General features: G+C 36.6%; 1 protein-coding gene and 1 long non-coding RNA gene across 2 annotated transcripts in view; one reads left to right on the forward strand and one right to left on the reverse strand.

Moving 5' to 3' along the window:
• The window catches only part of Spec2 (CDC42 small effector protein Spec2), an 84,466-nt gene that overhangs the window by 53,523 nt on the left and 5,668 nt on the right, over nt 1–25,275 (reverse strand). The window lies entirely within an intron of this gene.
• LOC149502660 (uncharacterized) lies at nt 67–1,795 on the forward strand. The gene is made up of 2 exons (XR_016323330.1): nt 67–197; nt 289–1,795. It is a non-coding gene; the product is annotated as an uncharacterized LOC149502660 (long non-coding RNA).

Raw genomic sequence — 25,275 nt, forward strand, 5'->3', positions numbered from 1 at the left:
AACTAAGTTACACCAAGTGGCCTGTGACCACGTTCATCCTTCTACCCAATATAAAATAATGTTTTTATTTTTGTAGACAAAGGTTTGATAATGACAAAATTTTATGGAAAAATTATAAGGAGCACTAAAATGTCTGAAACATGAAAATATTGATGCACTATATTTGAACCAGAACGTGTTATGTAATATATTAATTTGTAAGTAAGATTACATTAACACTAAATTTTTCATGGTCGTATTTTTTCAATATTTGTTACATACTTAAGATACTTTGTTTCTCCGTTTCAGAAGAGAAACTGATTCAGCAAGGAACGTGAACTCTCAAGGGATCTTAATTTTTTTTAAATATGTTTATAATTGATAAATTAATAATTGAAATAGTTCATAAGAACTAAATTGATGCCAATTTTGTTTTAAAATAGGTTGTTTAGTTCTTATAGTTATAGTATTACGTTTGAATAGTTGTAATTAGTAAGTTAGTAATATATGAAAATACTGATATAAATTTTTGTAAATAACCTTTTGTAAATTCTACGAGAAGATGATTTTAATTAATGATCAAAAGTCAACGGTCTTTAAAAGCATTATTTGCAATTATTTAGATTTACTGTGGAATATATTTGCTAAGTTGTGTTTTCTGTATGAGCAGATATAAATGAAAATGCCCAAACACGATTATGTTTCTTACATTTTCATTATGTGAAATCAATATGCTTGTGACTGAGTATATTAATAATTTATTAAAACTTAAGTGATAGACAGCAACCCCTATGGCACTGCTGAAGTTTATAAGCACTGGTGACCACTTATCACGGGCCGGGTTGCGTGCTCGTCTGCTGTTGAGTGCAATAAAAATTTTCGAAACCCTTTCTATTATTTAGATGTAATATTAGTGTACATTTAATTTGGATTAAAAGATAAATTTACATTTTATGTTTGCATGTGTATGTTTATAATTCATTTGCATGTAACGAACACCAGTTTCTTTTTTAACAAAATGTAAACTAATGGTTTGTAATGAATGTAATTAACTTTAAGATGATTTTCTTTCAATCTGCTGTTTGTTTCATCTAGTATTACCAAAGCTAAAGCATCAGAAACGTCAGAATAGAAATAATTTAGATAGGGAATAAAAGTATAACTAATGTAATCATGTCTAAGATTACTATAAGCGTCATTAAGTACAAACTATCAATATTTAAGAGTACTTTAAATCATCATTACATTTTTTAAACATTTTTTGTTTTTCAAATCATGTAATAAAACGTTTGTGCAGAACAAAATGTCACATGTTATGAACATGATTGTGGGTTAATCGTTTCTTAAATTTCTAAATGTTTATAAGAATGCTAAGAATAATTTAGTATTCACTTTAGTGTGTGTATTATCTCTACAATGCTAGTATAAATGACAATTATTGTATGACGAAGCATAGGTAGTGTTTATAGATGTAATATTTTCATACAAGGTCATGATCTGTCACGATCAACTTTAAGCAAGAACTGCTATAGTTAAGAAACAAATTTATTAAATTTAATTCAAATTGTCTACTATGTTTGTAATGGAAAGCTGACATGTTTATATTTCGCACAAATGACTTAAGTGACATTGAATGATTTGATTATCTAGACTTAATTAACTTTTAGATAACTTTCGATTTAATGTTATTAAGTACTCTAGTAGGATTAATCTAGAGGAGTTATTGTTATTCGAAATTTTATACAATTGTACGTTCATACTATCTTTTAACAGTAAATTGTTTGTAATATAGGGAAATTAAATAGCTTACAGAGAATTACAGCTTTTTATTTAAAAAAACTGTTTTCTCTCTGTATGAAAAGGTCTTATCGATTAGAATGCTGAACACAATCAAACGTTCTTTAATATTTCATAAGTACTACCGGGAATTTCAGCGATTCTAAACGATAAGATTTTTTCATAAAGAGAGTTAATTATAAAAAATATTAAAATTACTAAAAAAGCCACCTGGTGGGGGTAGGGAGATTAATAATCGACAGCAGCGACGCCTGCTGTCCTGGGCTCTAACTAAAGCAAAAATAAAAATGAGAGTTGCGCATCTATCTCAAATATATTAAGTGTATAATCTATGGCCACACGGTTTGTTTCAAACACATCAACCGGTCAACTTCAAAATTCTATTATAATTAACCATAGAATATATTACGTTTAGCTGTCAGTTGCGTTTTGTTATACCACGTTTTATGTCGCGTCCCATGGGAACGTGATAAAAATCCGTATCCTATGTCCTTCTCCTGGTTTTAAGCTACCTCCTCACCAATTTTCAGCCAAATCAGTTCAGCCGTTCCTGAGTTATAAATAGGGTAACTAACACGACTATCTTTTATATATATAGATTAATACGTGAAGCAAAAACTTTGTACCCCTTTTTACGAAAATTGCGCGAACGGAGGAGTATGAAATTTACCAACACTTATAGAGAATAGAGAGGAGTGCAGAATGTTAATATTTTTTTAAATTATGCATAAAAAGTACATTAAATCAATAAAAACAACATTACACACGCTACCGTGTATTTGATCACACACGCATGCATACTAGGTATTTGTTTATTGTCAAACTTTTCTTATTGCAGCCTGTCAGTTTATAGTCTGTGGTCAAATTGAGAATAGATTAAATATTGTTTTGTCTTTATTAAATTTGTCTAAAGTGTATTTAGTCTTGGCGAAATCCGTGATTAAATAGATTTATTAGTCTTTGACAATAGAATCATAATAATGTACAAAGTTATAATTTCAATTAATTATAGTCGAATCTCGACTACCGGGGACCACTAGTTTTAACTAACCTGTATTTTTATAAGATTAATATGAAAACCACTTATTTCTGCCGCGAAACATAAGCGCCTTACAATTTTTTATTTTTATTGCTTTGATGGGTGGACGAGCTCACAGCCCACCTGGTGTTAAGTGGTTACTGGAGCCCATAGACATCTACAACGTAAATGCGCCACCCGCCTTGAGATATAAGTTCTTAGGTCTCAGTATAGTTACAACGGCTGCCAAACCCTTCAAGCCGAAACGCATTACTGCTTCACGGCAGAAATAGGCAGGGCGGTGGTACCTACCCGCGCGGACTCACAAGAGGTCCTACCACCAGTAATTATGCAAATTATACGTTTTTGAGTACGTATTTCATTAGAAAAATTGGTACCCGCCTGCGGGATTCGAACACCGGTGCATCGCTTCAACGCGAATGCACTGGACGTCTTATCTTTTAGGCCACGACGACTTCAAATTTGAACGCTAAGTTTCTGTTTCCAGACTTTCAAAGCGGGTGGCGCCTTAAGCTTATTTCTACAGACTCTGGTAACCAATCTACAACAGATGGGACGTGTTGTCATGTAACCATATACCGTCAATAACAGAAGCGCGTAACAGAGAACTGCGGTTGAAAATCGAACCACGCGTGGTTGACTTGAATATTTACGACCACCATGTTGAGGAGAAGGAAGTGAAAACACATTGTTATCTTATCTTATACCTTTAAACGAGCAATTCTTGTATATAATCTGAATCTCGGAAACGGCTCCAACTATTTTCATAAAATTTAGTATACAGGGGATTTCGGGGGCGATAAATCGATCTAGCTACGATTTATTTTCAGAAAATGTTGTTTTATTCGTGTTTTCAATAATCAACTTTGTGACTCTTCCCGACATCTATTGGCGAATAATAATACTATTTTTCTTAACTGAGAGCAACTAACTGCTTTAAAGAGACCACAACATGGCGTTATCAAAAAAAAATACCGGTCATCATCTAGTTGTATATAAAACATTAGTGAGATAAATATAGGAAAATTTTATACGCTCCTAGCATAGGTATAGTTTGCGCATTAATATTTGTCATTAAATAAACAGTTACTGTTGAACATTCAATACTCATAATGGGATATTTCTTGCCTTATCTCTGCGCATTCAGTGCGTGATTTATAAAGACTATCTCTCTGTCCTGCTCCTGCGCTCTGATTTATGCACTCGTCTGAAGGGGACTGTCGAAAGTCACCCTATGATATAACACACGTTCAGATAAAGATTGATTTTAGAAAAGGAATAATAAGCACTGGTCCGCTGTTTTAAGGTCGAGTTTTCATTGTATTCGAAGCTGTGTGTTTACTTTTACTTGATAAGATGTCCTTAGTCTAACCATGCCTAAGTATTGGATCTTCGAGTGAAATTGTTTTGTTGATAAGGACTTTAAGTGTTATAGTTTGGGAAGTACTTATTGGAACATCTGGTGTGGTTTGTTTATCGTAAACAGTTAGTGATTGTAAGTAAATATTGCCTTTTCTCAGTAAAACTTTGACAGTATTTTATACATTTTTCTTCTTCTTTTTTTTAATAAATATATATCGCAGCTATTTGGTTTAAGCGAAATTTCTCTTAATAAGTGACATTTATCTTTTTATTTTTTATTTTTTTATTGCCTATATGTGTGGACGAGCTCACAGCCCACCTGGTTAAGTGGTTACTGGAACCCATAGACATCTACAACGTAAATGCGCCACACACCTTGAGATATAAGTTCTAAGGTCTCAGTATAGTTACAGCGGCTGCCCCACCCTTCAAACCGAAACGCATTACTGCTTCACGGCAGAAATAGGCGGGGCGGTGGTACCTACCCGTGCGGACTCACAAGAGGTCCTAACACCAGTAAATATTTGTAATTTGTACCAGTAATTTGTAATTAAAGGTGCGCTTTATTTGGTATTAGCATCAACAGTTCGATGTTGTTAATTAAACTTCAATTAAGTTTACTCTATTCAAATAGCCTTAGAAGATCTTTTGTTATTATATATATTTTTTACAATTTTTAAATTTTAAATAGCTCTCCTACAAAGTCGCAATAATGTTGCTTAAACAAAATATATTTTTATTCCTCGATATGTTCTATACTGTCCAGTTATTAATATGCTAACGACCAGGAAAAACAGTTGGCGGGAAGCAATGTACATTTATACGCCATGTGCGCACGACTAAGCAAGACAAATTTGACGAATTTGTACACAATGGCTCTTAAAACTATACGACAACAAAAAAAACACGATAACAATCTAACTTAATAATGTAAGAAAATAATTTTACTCACACTATACATTAAACAATTACACTACTTAACCTACTTACTATTAACACGGAGGATGCTCTTGAACATTTTTATAAACGTCACTTTCTTTTTTCTTTTTTTCCTACCTATGCTGACAGCCTTGAGAGGCTATTTTAGCTTCTCCTTGACGTGTAGGTGAGTTCACGGGGCCCAAACCGGGAGTGTTGCTAAAATTGGCCCTAGCAAGAGCAGTGCTTCGCAGAATCTACCACCGGATCAGAAACGCGACCCACTGAGAAGATCCGGCGAGAAACCCAGTGGGCTGTGTCGCTATGGGTTAATTCACTCGTCGAGCCCTTCGTCGCAAGCGACGGGTTCGACGAGGACGGTGACCGGTGCTGGTGTGGTACCTAAAAGCACCGTTAGTGGATCGGGAGGATCCGTAAAGACGTGTTTAGGGCGACGTCGACTGTTTACCATTCGGTCCACAGGATCGGGTATGAAAACGTCACTAACCTACAAATAAATGCAAGCATGTTGTTAGTAATACAGTTCGAAATTTGTGACAGATTACGTTCGACAAGAAAACTTATGCCATACACATCATTAATTCATAGAATATTATGATATTTTCGTGACCAAGCATTATTCGAAAAATATCAGTCGTTTAATAAAAAAAAATAACAAGTTTCGATCCGGTCTTTAACCTTGGCGGGAGCAGCCTTGCCGGTCGCCATTGTAACAGGAGCCGCACGACCTAAATGCAAATATACATACGCCGAGACTAAAACACTGGTTTACGGACTATTTAAGAGCCGTGGTTCTGTTCAGTGAAGACCGATTTTTCAAAGTTCTAGTAAATTCTAAGATCTAAATTCTAAAATAAAAAAAATATCTAGAATAAATTCTAAATTCTAAGATAGTAAAGATCTAGTAAATTATATTCGGACTGAATAAAAGAGTGATTACAGGGAATCGGACGATTCGTATCATTCAGAATTCCCGTGAAAAGTTCACAGAATGGGGCCAAGCGCGTCTTTGCTTAATAATGAATAAATAAATGAAATAAAATGTCTTTTTATTTCATAGTACAATTTCAAAGAAAAAAAAACAGTGCGCATACCGAATTTTTCACGAATTCAAGTTTTATTTTATTTTATTTAATGTATCTAAAAAAAAAGAACGATAAATAATATCATGTTTAAGTAGTTTATTTAAATTTATTTCCATTGCGAATAATAATGTGATTGAAGATATTAATTAGTAAAAGTTAGATTTAATCAAAAAATTATATACATATATAGTTTTGTTAACAAGAATCCTCTCGATTAAAGGTAAAGGTCTCTTCCAGAGATGACCAGTATTATCTATTATGTGCCGCTAGATAGAATTATAGTTGTATAATATAGTAGAATTCATCTTTGCTTATTGTGACGTAAATCGAGCCTAAAATACGAAACATACACACTAAAACGCAAATTTGTATAATATGTATTTGTAGGAATAAAAAAAAAACCAATTATCAGGTTAAATTATTTAGTGTTTTAATATCATAAATCATTAAGCTCTCCCAAATATAGTTGTCGTTAGTGGTTTAACTATGTTATTACTTAATGTCCGGTTGCATTTTGAATTATTTAATTCATACAAGTATATTTTTATTTGGTCCTGTTATATTTCTGTGAAATACTTTTATCTGAGAAAATGTCTAATAAAAAAAATGTTGCTAGTCTTGGCTCGCAGGGAATTTTGGTTTTGCAGTTTGAGCCAAAGCAACTGAGACTTGGCGTAATGTATCAAGGTCGACTCTGGCATTGACGTTGTGACGGTTTATTTTTTATTGCATAGGTCGGTGGACGAGCTCACGGCCCACCTGATGTTAAGTGGTTACCGGAGCTCATAGACAACGTAAATGCTGCCACCTTCCTCGAGATATGAGTTGTAAGGTCTCACTTTTCACAATACAGGGGTAGCCCAACCCTTCAAACCGAAACGCATTATTGCTTCACGGCAGAAATAGGCAGGGTGGTCGTACCTATCCGTGTGGACTCACAATGACGTCCTAACACCAGTAAAATATAAATTATCAATAGCATAATGAAACGCTTTCTCGAAAAGTCTTACAAATTACGTTTTATTCAATGCAACATACATTGCTGTGGGGTTTTATTGTATCCCAATATATCTCTGAATGTGTGAAGAGGGTGAAGCACCTGCGTCAGTGAGTCATAGTTCGGTGGACTTCGGGCGTGTTCGAGTCGACTCGGCTAATGTCGGGGACTCGGCGGAATCAGGACTACGCATTAAAATCGAGACCGGAACGTTCACATTATCAATCTTATAAGTTTACTGCTGTACCTGCTGTAGCTGTACCGGTCCATTTCGCTGGGCATTTAAAATTAACATTATTATTTCTCACCCCCACAAAGATTCTCATCATTAACGCCCCCGCAACTGGTGTAGGGAGTCCAACGCTCATATAAATATTAGCCTATCCATTAAGTACATGTATTTTCTACATGGGTACCAAGTCTCAAGTCAATCGGATGCACGGTTCAGTAATTATAACGGAACATCCGTAAAAACCACTGTAAATTTATATATTAGTATACATAGATTGAAACAATTGACTTAAGTCGTTTTGGGTCCGAATAATTGTGGTGAAGTAAGAACTTTTTAAGACCGCAGTAGTCCGCGACACGTATTTTTAGACAGTCTAATTACAGACAGATGTTTTTTGTTCCCTATCTTTTCGCTGGTAGCCTAAGAGGGTATTCTAGCTACTTACTGTTACTGTTGGTAGGACCTCTTGTGAGTTCGCACGGGTAGATACCACCACCCGCCTATTTCTGCCGTGAAGCAGTAATGCGTTTCGGTTTGAAGAGTGGGGTAGCCGTTGTAACTATGCTGAGACCTTAGAACTTATATCTCAAGATGGGTGATGCATTTATGTTGTAGATGTCTATGGGCTCCAGTAACTACTTAACACAAGGTGGGCTGCGAATAAAAAAAAAATAGCTACGTCTGGACCTACGTCTGGACGGGTAGGTGACCTCACGGGCTCAACCTGAGAGAATTTCCTAACAGTAGCCTTAGCAAAAGAGCAGAGCTTCGCAGAATCTACCATCGGATCAGAATTGCGACTCACTGAGAAGATCCCGCGTGAAACTCAATGGGCGTTAGTTCGCTCGTCGACCTCTTCTTAGAATTTTAGTTTGGGTGATAAAATTAGCATCGAGCTCTTTTCTAATGATCTTTCAAACACAAAGTGGAGGATCTACTTTCACATTTTCATTAATCGATTTAGAATAAAATATCAAAGTAAAAAATTTGTATCAATTTAATATCCAAACTGTAGAGTCAACGTAGTTTTATAAAGTAGCGTAATTCTTGAGCACCCTCATTTTCTCAATTAGATCTTTCTTACTGCTGTTCCAAATGTGATAATATTTTTTTTTTAAATGGCTACCTGAGCCCTTGGACATCAACGTGAACAGCGCCACCCGCTATGGCCTTTAAAGTCGAAGTCGATTTGAAATCAATCACATTGTGGCTAATGAGCCATTTCATACTGCGAAGCCTTGCAACTATGTTGGTGAACAAAGAAACATACGTAATACTAGGAAATATATGAAAAGCATCGGTCATGTATGTTTAGTATTTAACGAGTTTGGCTTCCGATTTTCAAGAGCTGTATTCGTTTTTTTATTGATATTGGTTGTTACCATAACTTGCCTGTTGGCAAGGTGTGCGGATAAAGGCAGAAGGCAGAAGTGTAATCTGAGTGCTTAGTGCGAGTTTTTTAACGTTCTCCATAGCGTAAAGTTAACTCAGATTTGTATGCAGTCGGAACAGCGTCCCTAGCGGCAAACGTAGGCAATCATTCCAACTCCATACGAATTAACTGTCACGTTATCGAGAGCGTTAAAGAACTCGCAATAAGCACACTGGTCGGATCAGTAACGCTCTACTTTCAAAACTTCAGCCCACGTTCCTATCCGCGCAGCCGAGAATAGGCAGGGGTGACGCAGGATAATCCATGAGAAAGTTACTAAAGGAGGCCACGACCCTCAGTATTGAGGATTATCGATGCAAGGAGGAGGATAAGCCGTTTTAAGAACGTTAATAATGGAACGGCACTAGATATAATAAGGTTGTTATGATTGTATTTTCGAGTAGGGATTCAATCGCGCGAGCTTTTTCCTAATGCCTTTTCCTTAGTCTTTGCAATTTGTATTTTTATACACCGCACTGTTATATCCGGGCCTCAGTACCGTAAATATGCAGACCCTACCGTATTCCTGCTGCATCAGCTTTGCCATATCCTTGTCCATACCATACCTCATTACCACTCCCGCTCCATTTAATCAGTTCGTCTCCATCCTTCGCCGCGTTCGCGCCTATCTTTTTTTTTCCTACCTAAGCTCAAAGCCTAGAGAGGCTATTTCAGCGTAACGTCAACTAGTGGGTGAGCTCACGGGGCTCAAACCGGAGTGATGCCAACACTGACCCTAGCAAGAGCAGTGCTTCGCAGAATCTACCACCGGATCGGAAACGCGACCCACTGAGAAGATCCGGCGAGAAACTCAGAGGGCGGTGTCTATGAGTTAATTCGCTCGTCGAGCCCTTCGTCGCAAGCGACGGGTTCGACGTGGACGGTGACCGGTGCTTCTGGTACCAAAAAGGACCGTTAATGGATCGGAAGGATCTGTAATGACGTGTTTTGGGCGACGTCAATTGTTTACCATTCGGTCTATAGGATCGGGTATACTGTATCCATACCATACTAAATCTTTTGTATTTCGTAATTATTGTAAAAGTTTTAATTAAATCCAGTCTAAATTTATAGAATCCCGTATAACAGCACGATCATAACCACGATTCGAATTTGTTCTTCATCCGTGGATGGGTCTCTGAACACTGATTAACCTTACTGATGCCGACCAAGCAATCTGCGTGGAGCAGCGGCAGGGTCTCACTGGAAAATGCACGCGGTGACATTCCACCCACAGCCAAAGTAAATTGGACAATTTCTATTCAAATATATCGGAGTCACGAATCTACATTATTGATTTTTCCATGCGGGCCCATCCAACGCCTAGTTTGTTATTTTGTTTATATCTATACAAATAAATAAAGGTTGGAGTGTCTGTTTGTAATAATAAAATAACCACTTTTTACTAAATGCGTAAGTATGTATACACAGTACATATACCAAAATAACATATTTTTTTAATTTTGTATGTCTGTCTGTTTGTTCCGGCTAATCTCTGGAACGGAAGCCGCACGGGTAGGTACCACCGCCCCGCCTATTTCTGCCGTGAAGCAGTAATGCGTTTCGGTTTGAAGGGTGGGGCAGCCGTTGTGACTATACTGAGACCTTAGAACTATATCTCAAGGTGTGTGGCGCATTTACGTTGTAGATGTCTATGAGCTCCAGTAACCACTTAACATCAGGTGGGCTGTGAGCTCGTCCACACAGCTAAGCAATAAAAAAAAAAAAAAAAAAAAAACGGCTGGACCGATTTTTACGGGACTTTCACTGCTAGCTGATGATATAAGGAGTAACTTAAGCTACTTTTTTAGACTAGCTTCGCCCCACGGCGGCATCCGCGGTACGACAATAATCGCGGGTAACATCGCGGGACTCAGCTAATCCTAACTAAACGTACTAGTTATTTTTAAATATACTAAATAGATTGGCGCAATTGGATCTCTGATTCGACGAGGGTAAAACAGTCATTTGGACGTTTTGAATAAATCCAAATAGTATTTGTGATACGGGAATTTATTTTCGGAAGAATTTTCCGTGACAAAAACATTTCTGCTATAAATCTATTAACATAGTAAAATAAAATAAGATAATAATTATCGAGGGGTATTTGCTTTAAGCTAAATTTTTGCAACTTTACACGAGAGCTATTTAAAGTTTAAAATTTGGAAATAATATTATAACAAAAAAAAACTTATTCATATATTTCAATGGAGTAAACTTAATTGAAGTTCAATTAAAAACACCGAACTGGTGATGCTAATACTAAATAAAAGGCGCTTTTAATTAAATAATAATAAATGTCGCGTTATAAGCGAAATGTCCCTTAAACCAAATAGCCTTTTCTCCCCTCGATTTAATAGTAATATAATAAAAAATAATAAAATTAAAAGCCTGTATCTTCGTCAATTATATTCTATATCTATTTTCTTCTATATTAGACCGCCTCGTTAATCTAGAGGTCAGTGACCCCGACCAGGGGGGATCGAGTTAGATTCTTATCGGAATCAGCATATTCGTTACATATTATATGCATTAGACTTTGGCTGTATTTGTGTCTAAAGTGGATGTTTTCGGTACTTAGACCCCAGTGAAATCCGAACTTGGGACCGCCAAATGTGAATAGTTTATTGAACCATATCCGATAGATGTACGAACGGCGCAAATTGTTTATCGCGTCTTTAAAAATTACAATTGTTTGTTGTTGTTGTTTTGAAGTCGTCGTGGCCTAAAGGATAAGACGTCCGGTGCATTCGTATGTATCGATGCACCGGTGTTCGAATCCCGCAGGCGGGTACCAATTTTTCTAATGAAATACGTACTTAACAAACGTTCACGATTGACTTCCACGGTGAAGGAAACAACATCGTGTAATAAAAATCAAACCCGCAAAAATTATAATTTGCATAATTACTGGTGGTAGGACCTCTTTTGAGTCCGCACGGGTAGGTACCCCGCCTATTTCTGCCGTGAAGCAGTAATGCGTTTCGGTTTGAAGGGTGGGGTAGCCGCTGTAACTATACTGAGACCTTAGAACTTATATCTCAAGGTGGGTGGCGCATTTACATTGTAGATGTCTATGGGCTCCAGTAACCACTTAACACCAGGTGGGCTGTGAGCTCGTCCACCCAACTAAGCAATAAAAAAAAAAAATTGTTCGGATATTAATCAAATATGGATATGTTTCGTATCGTTGCGAAGCTTGAACTAACATTCAGGGCTTGTTACAGTTAAAGCATCTACGTATATATATAAATTAATTAAATTTAATATTTATTTATTGGTTTAGTTGCACCAACAAAGTGATAATCAATACAAAGCATTGCCAAATTGTCAATAAGTACATGACAAATATTATGTCACCTCAATTATAGGCGCAATCGACAGTGCAATAGTAGAAAACATCTTGAAATTAGAAAAGTAAAATTAAAATGAGTAATTTTAAGAAATATGAAATCCATAATAATACATTAATAATAATATAGGTATTATAAACTACATTAAATACTAATTGACTATAACTGCTAGAAATCTTGGTTAAGATGTAAAATACTTCGACCGGGATTAAGGGCAAGGCTCTTGATATATTGTATTTTTTTTTCTTCTAATTAAGTGTATATTTTGTTATTTATGTGAAGTTATTTTATTCTGGATTCTATATTATTAGAGGCGACTCCCTCTTAAGTCAAAGTCGATGGGCGGAGCCATTGACGACGAGCACTCACGTGGACTCGTGACGTCATCTGGAGGGGCAACTCGTCATCTGGAGGGGCAACCGACCGACCAGCGGGGACATCACGCCACCTCGGATCACTTTTGCTGGAAGCGCGCGCAGCGTTCACTTGTCTTAGATTTAATATTCTGTGTCGATCGTTCCTGCCCACTTTTGTATTTTTTTTATTTATTTAAATTATTAAGCCGTTGCTAAAATCAGAAGTGGGATAGGGCTTGTGCCCTATCCGCTTTTGGGTTATCCTGGCGTACAGTTTATTTTTAAAATTTGCATTAAATTAACAACGTAATGACCGATATACGTGTAACTGGAGGACGCTCGCATTCGCCGAATGTTCGAGACCAATATTGGAGAATAATATTGGCGCGTTTAATTGCTTAAAACTCAAATGTGAACGTTGCGCGTGAGTCGAGCCCGCTAGGGTCGCAGATAGAAGACGCACGTCCCTCGACCGCGGACGGTGGTGGCGCCGGACCCGTGGTGGCGTTGGGAATCACATCACCGCCGCCGTCAGAGTCCCGCGCGTACGACGCTACAGACAGGATCATCGGAGCATTAAGTGCACTGTCCAAAGTAAGGTCGAACCATTTTTATATTTCTAATTTTGACCCCAGCGTTAATGATATCGATTCTTGGTGCGAAGTAGATTTTTTTGTCGGATACCCTCTTATGAAATGTAATAAATCACCAAGTAACTAGCTCAACGACTTTATCACAACCGACCTTACGGTCTATTTTTATTGACGCGATAGAACATGCTCGAGACTGAATGCTCAGTTTCGATGGGTGGAAATAACATTCGAAGGGTTCAAAATGTTACTAGTCGGCAACACACTCCATCAATACGTCAATTAGACAACAGTCCGACTGTCCAGGTCGGTGATCATGCAAACGGGACGCCGTGTTGCTCCATCGCCGTGTCGATTGTACCCGCGTTTGAGAATAGATGTAAAATAGTTCCACCACGCGTTGTGACAATAAAAAGGCAACTACCACACCAGCACGGAAGTTAACCGAATCCATTAGATTCGTAAATTCAGATCTAGCTCATGGTTACTTTATTTCTAAGTTTTACCCTGCCGTGCAATACATAGACACATTGTGTAAGGAAGTAGAATGGACTAGATCCTTAACTGGGAAGGCACTGAGTATCTGTCACGAGTTTTGGGCTGTCTTAAGAGTGATGAGCGTACTTAGTTACACGTGTGATTGTCTAGTGACCGGACGTGGGGTAACTTCGTAAAAGACTTTAAGCCGTTGTGTCCGCGAAAGTTAGAGTATGCCAATATTCTTTATAATGCTATGCAATTAGCATCAGATTGCTTTGCCTCATACGTCGAGTGCGCCAGGAGATCGTTGCTCTGTATTAAGATGGTCAGAGGTCTGACTGACAAACTCGGAACTTTAATAATGATACGGGGCATAATGGGCCCTCTGGTTGACTCGCGAACGCTAGTCTACAGATTCACGAGTTGATTTAATTTTTGGTGGAGGTCAGGTTAGGCCGAGTCCTCGTAGGGTTCAGGCACTAGTTGAGTCACCAGTGACGCGTAATGTCAAACATTCTTGGGGTTGACTGCATGCTTCCAGAGATTTACGTGGTAACATAGTTCACGTAGATGTTGTAACGTGGTAACATAGTTCACGCAGAGATTTACGTGGTAACATAGTTCACGTAGATGTTGTAACGTGGTAACATAGTTCACGCAGAGATTTACGTGGTAACATAGTTCACGCAGAGATTTACGTGGTAACATAGTTCACGTAGATGTTGTAACGTGGTAACATAGTTCACGCAGAGATTTACGTGGTAACATAGTTCACGTAGATGTTGTACCGTGGTAACATAGTTCACGTATATGTTATGACGTGGTAACAAAGTTCACGTAAAGGTGTGACGTGGTAAAGCAGTTCACGTTACGAGTGTATTAGCTTGACATGTTAACTTGGCCATGTCAACCAGACTTTACTCTCACAGTATATTATACACCCGATATGGTAACAGTGCCGTGTCGTCAGTACATCTAACGTAACTCAACAAGAGCCTACTATACATGAACGCACTGAAATGTGATGTAAAATGCTCACAAAAACTACTAACTTTTACTAATGGTTCATGGTACCAAAATCATGATTGTAATGCAAACAATCTATTTCTATGACGATATCATAGAACACCCCGATAGCAACGCTGTGCACACAGTGAGTCCTGCATCGTCAGAGATTGAAGACGGTCATGACATCGAGGTGAACGTGGACGTCCACCAGTCAGGAGAGGCCGTATTAGAGGCGACTCCCTCTTAAGTCAAAGTCGATGGGCGGAGCCATTGACGACGAGCACTCACGTGGACTCGTGACGTCATCTGGAGGGGCAACTCGTCATCTGGAGGGGCAACCGACCGACCAGCGGGGACATCACGCCACCTCGGATCACTTTTGCTGGAAGCGCGCGCAGCGTTCACTTGTCTTAGATTTAATATTCTGTGTCGATCGTTCCTGCCCACTTTTGTATTTTTTTTATTTATTTAAATTATTAAGCCGTTGCTAAAAATATATTTTCATTGTATAACTGGTAGCAGTTCTATTTTTTCCAAATGGAAAAGCGGAGGTCAGTCAGTCACCATACAGTGCAGTCTTTTGTTTATTCTGTTCCATAAGAAATGATATAGAGCGAAATGAAAAGAGACATTATACAATTGGGATGAATTAAAATGAATCGAGATGATATGGAATTAAATATAGTCTCAGTGAAATGGTGGTTATTTATTGGGACTTCTTCAGTGGGCTTTTCGGATAGTCCCGAAAAGCTACGTCCAGCTTTGTTTCATTTTCTCACATTTGTGCTCTTTCAGAGATACTAAAAAGTTTATAAACAACCGTTATTACAACATTTAAAGCTGAAGGGACAAAAAAACTATAAAAAAGATAAATAAAACAGTTCACACAGAACACACAACTTTAATCCCTTCTGGCTGAGCCCTTGCTCGCCCACCTGTCCTTGTGAAACTGGAAAGGCCTCCGGGCCACCAGTAAAGCCTCAATCATAAAAAAAAACTTTAGTCTTCGCGGTCCCGCCAAAAAGTCTCATCGTCATATTGTTATTCAATTATTCTGTTATTTTTTTTAAAGTTGTTGTCATCTGTTCGAGTTTGTTAGTTTGTTTGTTGGAGATATCTAATTAAATAAATAAATCAAAGAATAAATATATGTTTCCTTCAAAATATTTGTTTCATATGATAACTAGCGACCCGCCCTCGCTTCGCTTCGGAAACTGTAATTTATTATTGATTTCTCCACTATTTAATGGATGTTATTATACATATAAACCTTCCTCTTCAATCACTCTATCTATTAAAAAAACCGCATCAAAATCCGTTGCGTAGTTTTAAATATTTAAGCATACATAGGGATATAGGGACAGAGAAAGCGACTTTGTTTTATACTATGTAGTGATATATTTACGATGTGCTTCAAAGCAACTTGTCTTCTTTGCATTCACGAGTTATTTTGTATAACGATTTCAATAAAATTTTATATGAGGACGATTACCTATTAAGTTTCTTTTTTGTTTTCGTATAGACAACAAAATTTTGTTTCGCGTCCCTGACCCGTGCGAGGGTAATGCTAAGCGTTTAGTATGTAAACGTATTGAATAGCCAGCAGCGTCTGAGGTCGCGATCGCCTCTCACATCACGAATAACGATAACGCATTCTCTTGGCTGGCTCTTATCGAACAAGCTTCGTTTGTTAATAAGCATCATAGAGCGCGATTGCGTGTCAGATACCTCCAGGACTCTGAGACTGCGATACTTTTTTTTTATCTACCCATAGACACAGCCCATTGAGTTTCACGCGGGATCTTCTCAGTGGATCCCAATTCCGATCCGATGGTAGATTCTGTGAAGCTCTCCTCTTTTGCGAGGGCTAGTGTTAGCAAATTTTCTCAAGTTGAGCCCGTGAGGTTACCTACCCGTCCAGACGTAGCTATTTTTTTTTTCTCTAGATAGGTGGACGCGCTCACAGCCCACCTGGTGTTAAATAAATGTAAATGGCCCATAGACGTCTACAACGAAAATGCGCCACCCATCTTGAGATATAAGTTCTAAGGTCTCAGTATAGTTGCAACGGCTGCCCCACCCTTTAAACCGAAACGCATTACTGCCTTACGGCAGAAATAGGTAGGGTGGTGGTACCTACCCGTGCGGACTCACAAGAGGGTTTGCGGGTTTGATTTTTATTACAAGATGTTATTCCTTCACCGTGGAAGTCAATCGTGAACATTTGTTAAGTACGTAGTTCATTAGAAAAATTGATACCCGCCTGCGGGATTCGAACACCGTTGCATCGCTAGATACGAATGCACCGGACGTCTCCTTTAGGCAACGACGACTACATATGCCATGATTATTTTTGCCGAAACCCCAGTATACATTTTTTTTATGTAACCAATTTTACAGTTACGTTGTATGATCGACGGACAAAAGGTAAATATATTTTCTCACACCGTTAACAACTTTGTTATTTATTTCGTAAGCGAAAGATAACAGATACAATCTCTGTCAAGGGCAACGGCACTATTCAAATACACTGTTAGTACTCTGCTATGTGCGTGATGTTTGCAAAAAACCACTTTTTCACAATTTCAGGGTTATTTTTATTTACTTTGAACCACAAAGTTTTACGTCTCACTCTTATGCGAATCTGATTTGTTAGAAAGAAAATAGTATTGTTAAATTTTATCTTTTTTTTTATTTCAAAACAAAAAAGAAAAACTTAATTAAACTTATTTCATGAATTACGGGACAAAATAGTTAATAAATATGTAAATTTGTTAAATTAGGAATTCGAAAATAAATGGTTTTACTTTTAATGATGCTAAATTTATATGTCATATATGTATTTGTTAAGATTTCTTTTACGATTTGTTTTCTCGTTTTTCTCAACGACTACGTTGGTAATTTCATCGTCCGCGACCACGAAAACTGTAAAGTATTTTCAAATTCGGAAATAATTTCACGATAAGAAATTAAACTGTAAAAATTGTTTTAATTATATAAACGTTTCTCGAAAAACGAAAAAAACATCATATTCCGTTTCTCAGGGAATTTCTCTAAAAGTCTAAACTAATTACTCATTGTGAGGGTGTTGTTGCACAAGTTCGTAGACATATTATGTAGATATACAATAACGCCCTTATCACTCTTACTCTTGTAACTCTTATAACGCATTTTCATATTACGCGATTTCAGTCCCTGGTATAACACGAGTATTCCCCCAAATAACGCGGTGACTTCATATTTTATATTTTTGTACTGTAAAATTTACAATTATTTGTACAGTTCATAGTCAATTTCGCACACCTTTGGTCAAATTTATTGTTAGAAAATTAAATTAAATGAATTTATAGAATCTGTGTTCTTTATGTTTTGAATCGTAAAACATTGGTTATATTGTATTATGTTTGTACATAACGCGTTATATAGGGTCATGCAAGCGCGTTATGTGAGAATACTCCTACAGCGCCTGTTGAACCAATCTACCGTGTTATAGAGGGATACTGTATATTCATTTCTTATTAATTTTTTCTTGTTTCTAACATAAATTTTCGAAGTTTGGAAAGACCGTATGTCACACTATTGTTCGAGAAATAGGCGATAATATTGTCAGGGTATATCATGGATTTATATTCTGGCACCGATCAGCACGAGACGTCTGAAAGCCGAAAGCTGTATATTGGCACACGAACATTTGGTAAAATTCTGTGTCATTGATACAGTGAGTGAGCCAAGCGTGTTTCGTAAGTTCTGGCGTGTGAGACTCAATCATATTTCGTTTTAATTAGCATTAGGCGCATATGAGACTGCGATGCTCTGAGCGGGTACATGTACCTTGTATAAGAATGTAACGGTAGATTGAAAAGCAAAGCAGACGTCGCCCAAATCATGCCTTGTCGGATCCCCGGGATCCACTCTCGGTGGTTTTAGGCTCTAGAAGTACCGGTCACCGTCCTCATGTAAACTCCACGTGCGAACTAGCCTATAAACAGAACCCACTGAATTTTCGCCGCATCTTCTCAGTGGGACGCGATTCCGATCCGTTAGTAGATACAGCAAACCACTGTTCTTACCAGGGTTAGTGTTAGCAAATCTCTGAAGTCATGTGCGGACAAGCAACCGATTATCATCATTAACCTATAGCAGTGGTCGGCAACCCGCGGCTCTTCCGCGAAATATTTAGTTCAGGCACGGAATTTTGCTCATTATCTTGCCTAGTAAGTATGTATGAGTGTTAAAAAAATGGCTCTTTGTATAAATTTCAATTCTGTGTTATATCTATATTTGGCTCTTATGCTTGACAAGGATGTTGATACTGGTCTATAGCAAGCAGTCCACTGCTGGACGTACGCCTGTCCAATTGCACGGCCTCCCTCATCCAGATATTATCATTGAAGAGTAATTGCGACCCACGTGGAATGTTTAGAGACGTTTCTCGAAGTTTTCCAAACGGGAATTGCGTGCTATTCCGGAGCGTCGGGGAGGCGGTTACCATGGCAACCGGGCCGCGGTTCTATTCCCGTCTTGTCCTGTTTTCACGTTACGTTTCCCGAATGCCGTTTCGACATTGTCTACACAGCGCTCATTGTAGAACGCGTTCGTGCTCTAGTTACCAAAACAAGCTTTTAGTGCCGCGCTTCAATAGCTTTCTTATTGTATTTGTGGCGGTAGACAAGGTAGCAAGATATTTTGATAGATGCCTGAATCTCGCTTAAGACATTTTCAAGATAATATTGTATATCGTCGCTGGCAAACCAAAATCTGCTATATGCAAAAACTCTGTTTTGAATTAACGAGTAAAAACATTTTCGTATAAAATTTTATATGAAGGTGAATTTTTAAGAACTCTATCAAACTAGCGGCCCGCTCCGGCTCCGCTCGGGTCTAACAAAAATTTCAACGATAATTGACATTGTTTTATTTTTTTAAATAAAAGAACACTTATTGCGGCATAACTATAATACTTAGACATATGCTGTCGCGACACTTTTTTTGATTAATAATGTGTTCTACAAAGTCTTAGTACATTATTTTATTCTATCATCAATAGTTTTCGCAAGGCACGCGATTGAAAAAATATTTTAGGTATTTTTTTTACACCTTCGGTTACATTATTGGAGTTTTGATAAGGATCCCTATTTTTTTTCAAAAAGGATTATAGCCTATGTCACTCGGGAATAGTGTAGCTTCGAAACAGTGCAAAAACTTTTCAAATCGGTTCAGTAGTTTCGGAACCTATTCAATACAAACAAACAAATCTTTCCTCTTTAAAATATTAATATAGAAGTATAGATGAAAGCTATAGATAAATATTAAAGCTATAGACATAACAGTTTTTTTATACGGTAGATAGGGCTATGAACTATATGAAAAGGTCAAAAAGTAAAAATCTCAAAAGGTGCACATAGCAGATTTTGGTTTGACAACGACGATATATACAAGTTACGAACAACATTAGGGTCGTCAGCCTACCGAGCAATTTCATCCGCTCAGTGGAAAATCTTCCCTTTGTCTTTAGCCTCAGTGTGGTGGGGTAACTACTATAGTCTCCCTATTTTTGGTCGCGAAGCAGTCTTGGGTTTCGATTTGAAAGATGGAAAACCGGTTTATATTCACGTAGAAAGAAGAGTAGTACTGAATTGTTACGGTTATATTTAACTCTGGCTAATCCAGACTTCGCTATAGTTGTGGCACTATTTGTAATTAATAACTTTTTTTTATTGCTCAGATGGGTGGACGAGTTCACAGCCCGCCTGGTGTTAAGTGGTTACTGGAGACCATAGACATCTACAACGTAAATGCGCCACCCACTCACCATAAGTTCTAAGGTCTCAAGTATAGTTACAACGGCAGCTCCACCCTTCAAACCCAAATGCATTACTGCTTCACGGCAGAAACAGGCAGGGTGGTGGTACCTATCCGCGCGGACTGATGAGAGTTCCTACCACCAGTTCCCTGTTTCATTCGGATTTTGTTGACAATTTAATTGGTATTCTTGCGCAAGATGCTTGTTTTTTCAGTAATAGATGTTGCTTAAGTTCCTCTCGTATTTGTGCCAGATAAATAGGCCGTTTCTAAGCCAATGACCCCATATGTAAAAGTTATTACATTGCGCGCTTACCGCTGCCAAATTCGCTGCGTCAGTTTTTTTTCCTCTATAATTTTAATTAATTATATTTGTAATTTTTCTTAGAATTTTCAAGAATCAGGAAGTTCCATCTACTTTTATTAATACGCTTTTATTAGATTCAGACGTATGCATGTTAGTATGTAACGGAATCTTTGAAAATGATTTTGAAAAATAAATAATAGTTTTAAAAAACTGGGGTGCATGGTATCAGTAGTTATAAATATTTTATGAACAGATATGAGTAGAAGGGTTATTTTGATAATATCCTGAAAAGCACCTCACGCTTTTTTTTACAATAAAATCATCTTTTTTTACAATATTTTTAATTCAAATTTATTTTCTATTTTTTAGTTGGATTTTCTATAATAGCGTATTTTTTTAGTTTTTTTTTAAACTATTCTTTATTTTTATTTTTGCGATCGAGCCGAAGTCGTCGACTTTAGTTTCTAATATTAGATATAAATCTATGACGTCATTAAAATGTGTTACTACGGATGTTTTATCTAGTAGTGATACACAGAACGTACGTGTCACGTGTGAACTCTGAATACTTTTATTGATGTTTCCTTATTATTCGTATGTGATGTGAATAACAATGTTCGCTATATTGTATTGAGAAGTTATTTTAGTAACGTTTATTGAAAGACTAATTCACGGCTCGCTTGGCGCTAAGAGGTTACAGGGGCCCATAAATAATACATTTAGGTATTATTATTAAGTATTATTTATTTCAAACTATCGATTACAAAAAAGCAAAGCATTTTGGTAGGCAGCGGCTTGGCTCTGCCCCTGGCATTTCTGAAGTCCATGGGCGACGGTAACCACTCACCATCAGGTGGGCCGTATGCTGGCCTGCCTACATGGACAATAAAAAAAAAGCTTAGAGTTTCGAACATAAAGTGCCAAAAAAACCTTTGTGTGGTATCTTATATGTTCGTCTATGGCTCTTAGGCTTGAATGGCATTTTTAGTAATGTGGTCATCATCTCGATGATAATGTCAAAATGCTGCCCCACCTTTCAAACCGGAATTCGTGAATGTTTTGCGGCAGATTTAGATCCGTGTTATATATCGAGAAGTGAAAGAGTATTTGGTTAAAGCGACATTTTTGGAACATTACCGGAGAGACATTTAAAGTTTAAAATTTTGGAAAGAATATCATAAAAAATTAATAAATACTTCAGAATAATGAATGCAGAATGTGAATGGGGTAAACTTAATTGAAATTCAATTAGGAACATCGAATTGTTGATGCTAATACCAGATGAAGCGGACCTTTAATTACTTTAATTAAATTAGATAAATGTCGCGTATTAAGGGAAATGCAAAAATCCCTTAATAATTACAGGTATGAGAAAAACTGCGTGTGCACGTGCTAACAGTGGAGCCTTATTAATCGAGAAACAGCCTACAACTCGGCCTGGAGGATTGGAAAGGCGATGAGAGCACTAATATTGAAACGGTTCTCAGTGGGTCGCGATACCGACCCAGTGGTAAATTCTGCGAAGCACTGCTCTTGCTAGAGCTAGTGTTATCAAATTCTAAAGAACGAATTCAAAGAGAACTGCTTACATTTATCACAACCTGGTACTTCGAAAGACATTCAAAGGTTACTACTTGCTTCTATTTAGACAAGCAGACAATTCGCCTTGTCGAGCGAACTCTTGGTTAGAAATTCGTGCGCTTCTGATACTAGGTCGGCTATAATAGAACATCAAAGCCGAATTTAGAAATAAAATTATGAAGCTCTCTTTATGATTGTATGAGAGTTGACTTAGTAATTTTGTTGTCAATACACAAACTATTATTAAATTATGTCCATCACGTATTTTACTGATTATTGAAGATACCTTTTAATTGTTGTATATTGGTCGCTTTCTTTTGCTTTAATTCTGTGGTGTCAAAATATATAGCTATCTTTCTCTTTGGATATGTAAATTTCTTCTCTGTCATGTAACGAAATGTGCGTTAAAATGTCACTTTAAAATTTTACACTCATTTTTAGCCCTCTTATGTATCGATTATCGAATCGCCCCTTAAGAAGTATCCCTATAAAAAATATAGATATGGCTTTATGTTGGTTTGACCTAAAGGTCTTAGTTACCAGGTCATAAAATCCCTTAAAAAAAACTTTATGTTGGTTCGTTTCATAATGTTTAAAACGTATTCTAATACCGATCCCAAAGGGGTACAGTTTTGAAAAGAACTTTAGTTGTAAATCAAAACAAATGCATATTTGAGGCCGTCAGCGGAAAAGTGGCCTATAAGTTTACTATAGTTTGAATATAATGAGGTTTGAATTTACTTTTGCACTGCTTCGTTGACAAAAACAATACGCGCCAAAAATTAGTTATTGCAAAGTCATATGTTATCTATGGGTGAAACTAGGAATAGGCCGGTTTTACATCAAAATTTACTATGTTTTAAATAAATTGCAATATAAATGCACGAAGATGAAAAACTATGGGTTAAGCCATTTTTACGTTGACGGCCTCATTTCTACTTTGATACAAAAAAGTTTTACAATTGCATTAACTATATGATGCAAATATATCGATATTCCAGAATGCCTTCCTCTCAGTCTAATCGACTAATAATAGTTCACTGGTTACGAAACTCTAACGAGTGTTGCCAGTTTATTAATATTTGACCGAGATACCTGAGCGAATAAATCGTTGTCTACAGATAACATTGTGAAGTAAACACATACACATGAAATTGTGTCTGATTTGTGTGTGTCCGACCTAAATTTTATTTATAAATCTCAGTTAAGGCAACTTTTTTCAAAATGGCTGCCAGATATATGCATTCATTTATTAATGCCAATCTTAGTGGAATTAACGTTGTTTGAATTTATTTATTTCCCGCGGTATAGAAATATGCAGAACTTGACATTTATCTATATCTATATTAATACGTGAAGGAAAAACTTTGTATTCTTTTTTACGAAAATTGCTCGGACGGAGGAGTATGAAATTTCCCACACTTATAGAAAATATAGAGAAGGAGTGCAGAATGTTAATATATTTTTAAATTATGTCTCAAAAATACATTAAATCAATAAAATAAGGATTACACACACTACCATGTATTTGACGCACACACGCATGTATACTATTTATTTATTGTCAAACTTTTCTTCTTGACATCTGTGGTCAAATTGAGAATAGATTAAATATTGTTTGTCTTTATTAATATTTTTCTATAGTTCTTGGCGAAATTTGTGATTATATAAGTATAATAGTATTTGAAAATAGAATCATAATTAATTATAGTCGAATTTCGACTACTGCGGGACCTCTAGTATATATAAAATTTTGAGAATAATAATATAGTATTTGAATGTTTAATTTTTTACCTTCAATTTATTACCTAAATAATAAGTATTCTAAACAAAATATTCCGAAGAAAATCCGGGTCAATTAGAAATCCTAAAAGAGAAAATCATAGCCACTAAACACTAACCTTAAGTTCATTGGGTAGCGAAAAATATACTATAACTAAATTATTTTGCTAAGTATCCCGCATTAAGCATCCATTAAAAATTTGCATATATATACAAATAGTTTATATCCATTAAAACTCTTCATTTGAAAATATATGCCAACGTTTTGATATAAGCAATTGAATAAAAGAGAAAATCATAGCCATTAACCTAACTCCATTAATAGTTCATTAGGTAGCGAAAAATACAATATAACTAAATTATTTTGCTAAGTATCCCGCATTAAGCATCCATTCAAAATTAGCATATACATATATACAAATAGTTTATATCCATTAAAACTCTTCATTTGAAAATATATGCCAACGTTTTGATATAAACAATTGAATAAAAGAGAAAATCATAGCCACTAACCTAACTCCATTAATAGTTCATTAGGTAGCGAAAAATACAATATAACTAAATTATTTTGCTAAGTATCCCGCATTAAGCATCCATTCAAAATTAGCATATACATACAAATAGTTTATATCCATTAAAACTCTTAATTTGAAACTATATGCGAACGTTTTGATATAAACAATTGAATTAGCACCAACGATACTGTTCTTGAAGATGAATCACGTTCACTGAAGTACATCTGTAAAAACGGATTATCCAAATTCTTACACACAAATTCACTCATAGGCTGCCGGTGGAATCGAGACTATAATGTTATGTGGACATGGTTCAATTTGGACTAAGATTATTTCGAAATAAGATATTCTCGTGTGCATGTTTGTCGACGTTTGCGTCACGAGCCATTGTTAGTGGTAAGTACTAGTAAGATTTAATAATACAATTACAGTCATCAACCGGTGAAGGAAAACGGATTTTGTTTTGTTATGACACGGTTGCCTATGGAATCGCGTTTCCAATTCTCTTCCAAGCTATGATCCGAAATATCTATACTGACAAGTTTTTTTTCTAGAGATAGCTTTTAGTTATTGCTAAATTAGCAAAATAAGCCATTGAATCCGCTATCAGTCAAAAATTTATCGTAAAACAACTAGTCA

This window comes from Bombyx mandarina, chromosome 07 (genome assembly GCF_030267445.1).
Source record: "Bombyx mandarina strain Sakado chromosome 07, ASM3026744v2".
Taxonomy (NCBI): domain Eukaryota; kingdom Metazoa; phylum Arthropoda; class Insecta; order Lepidoptera; family Bombycidae; genus Bombyx; species Bombyx mandarina.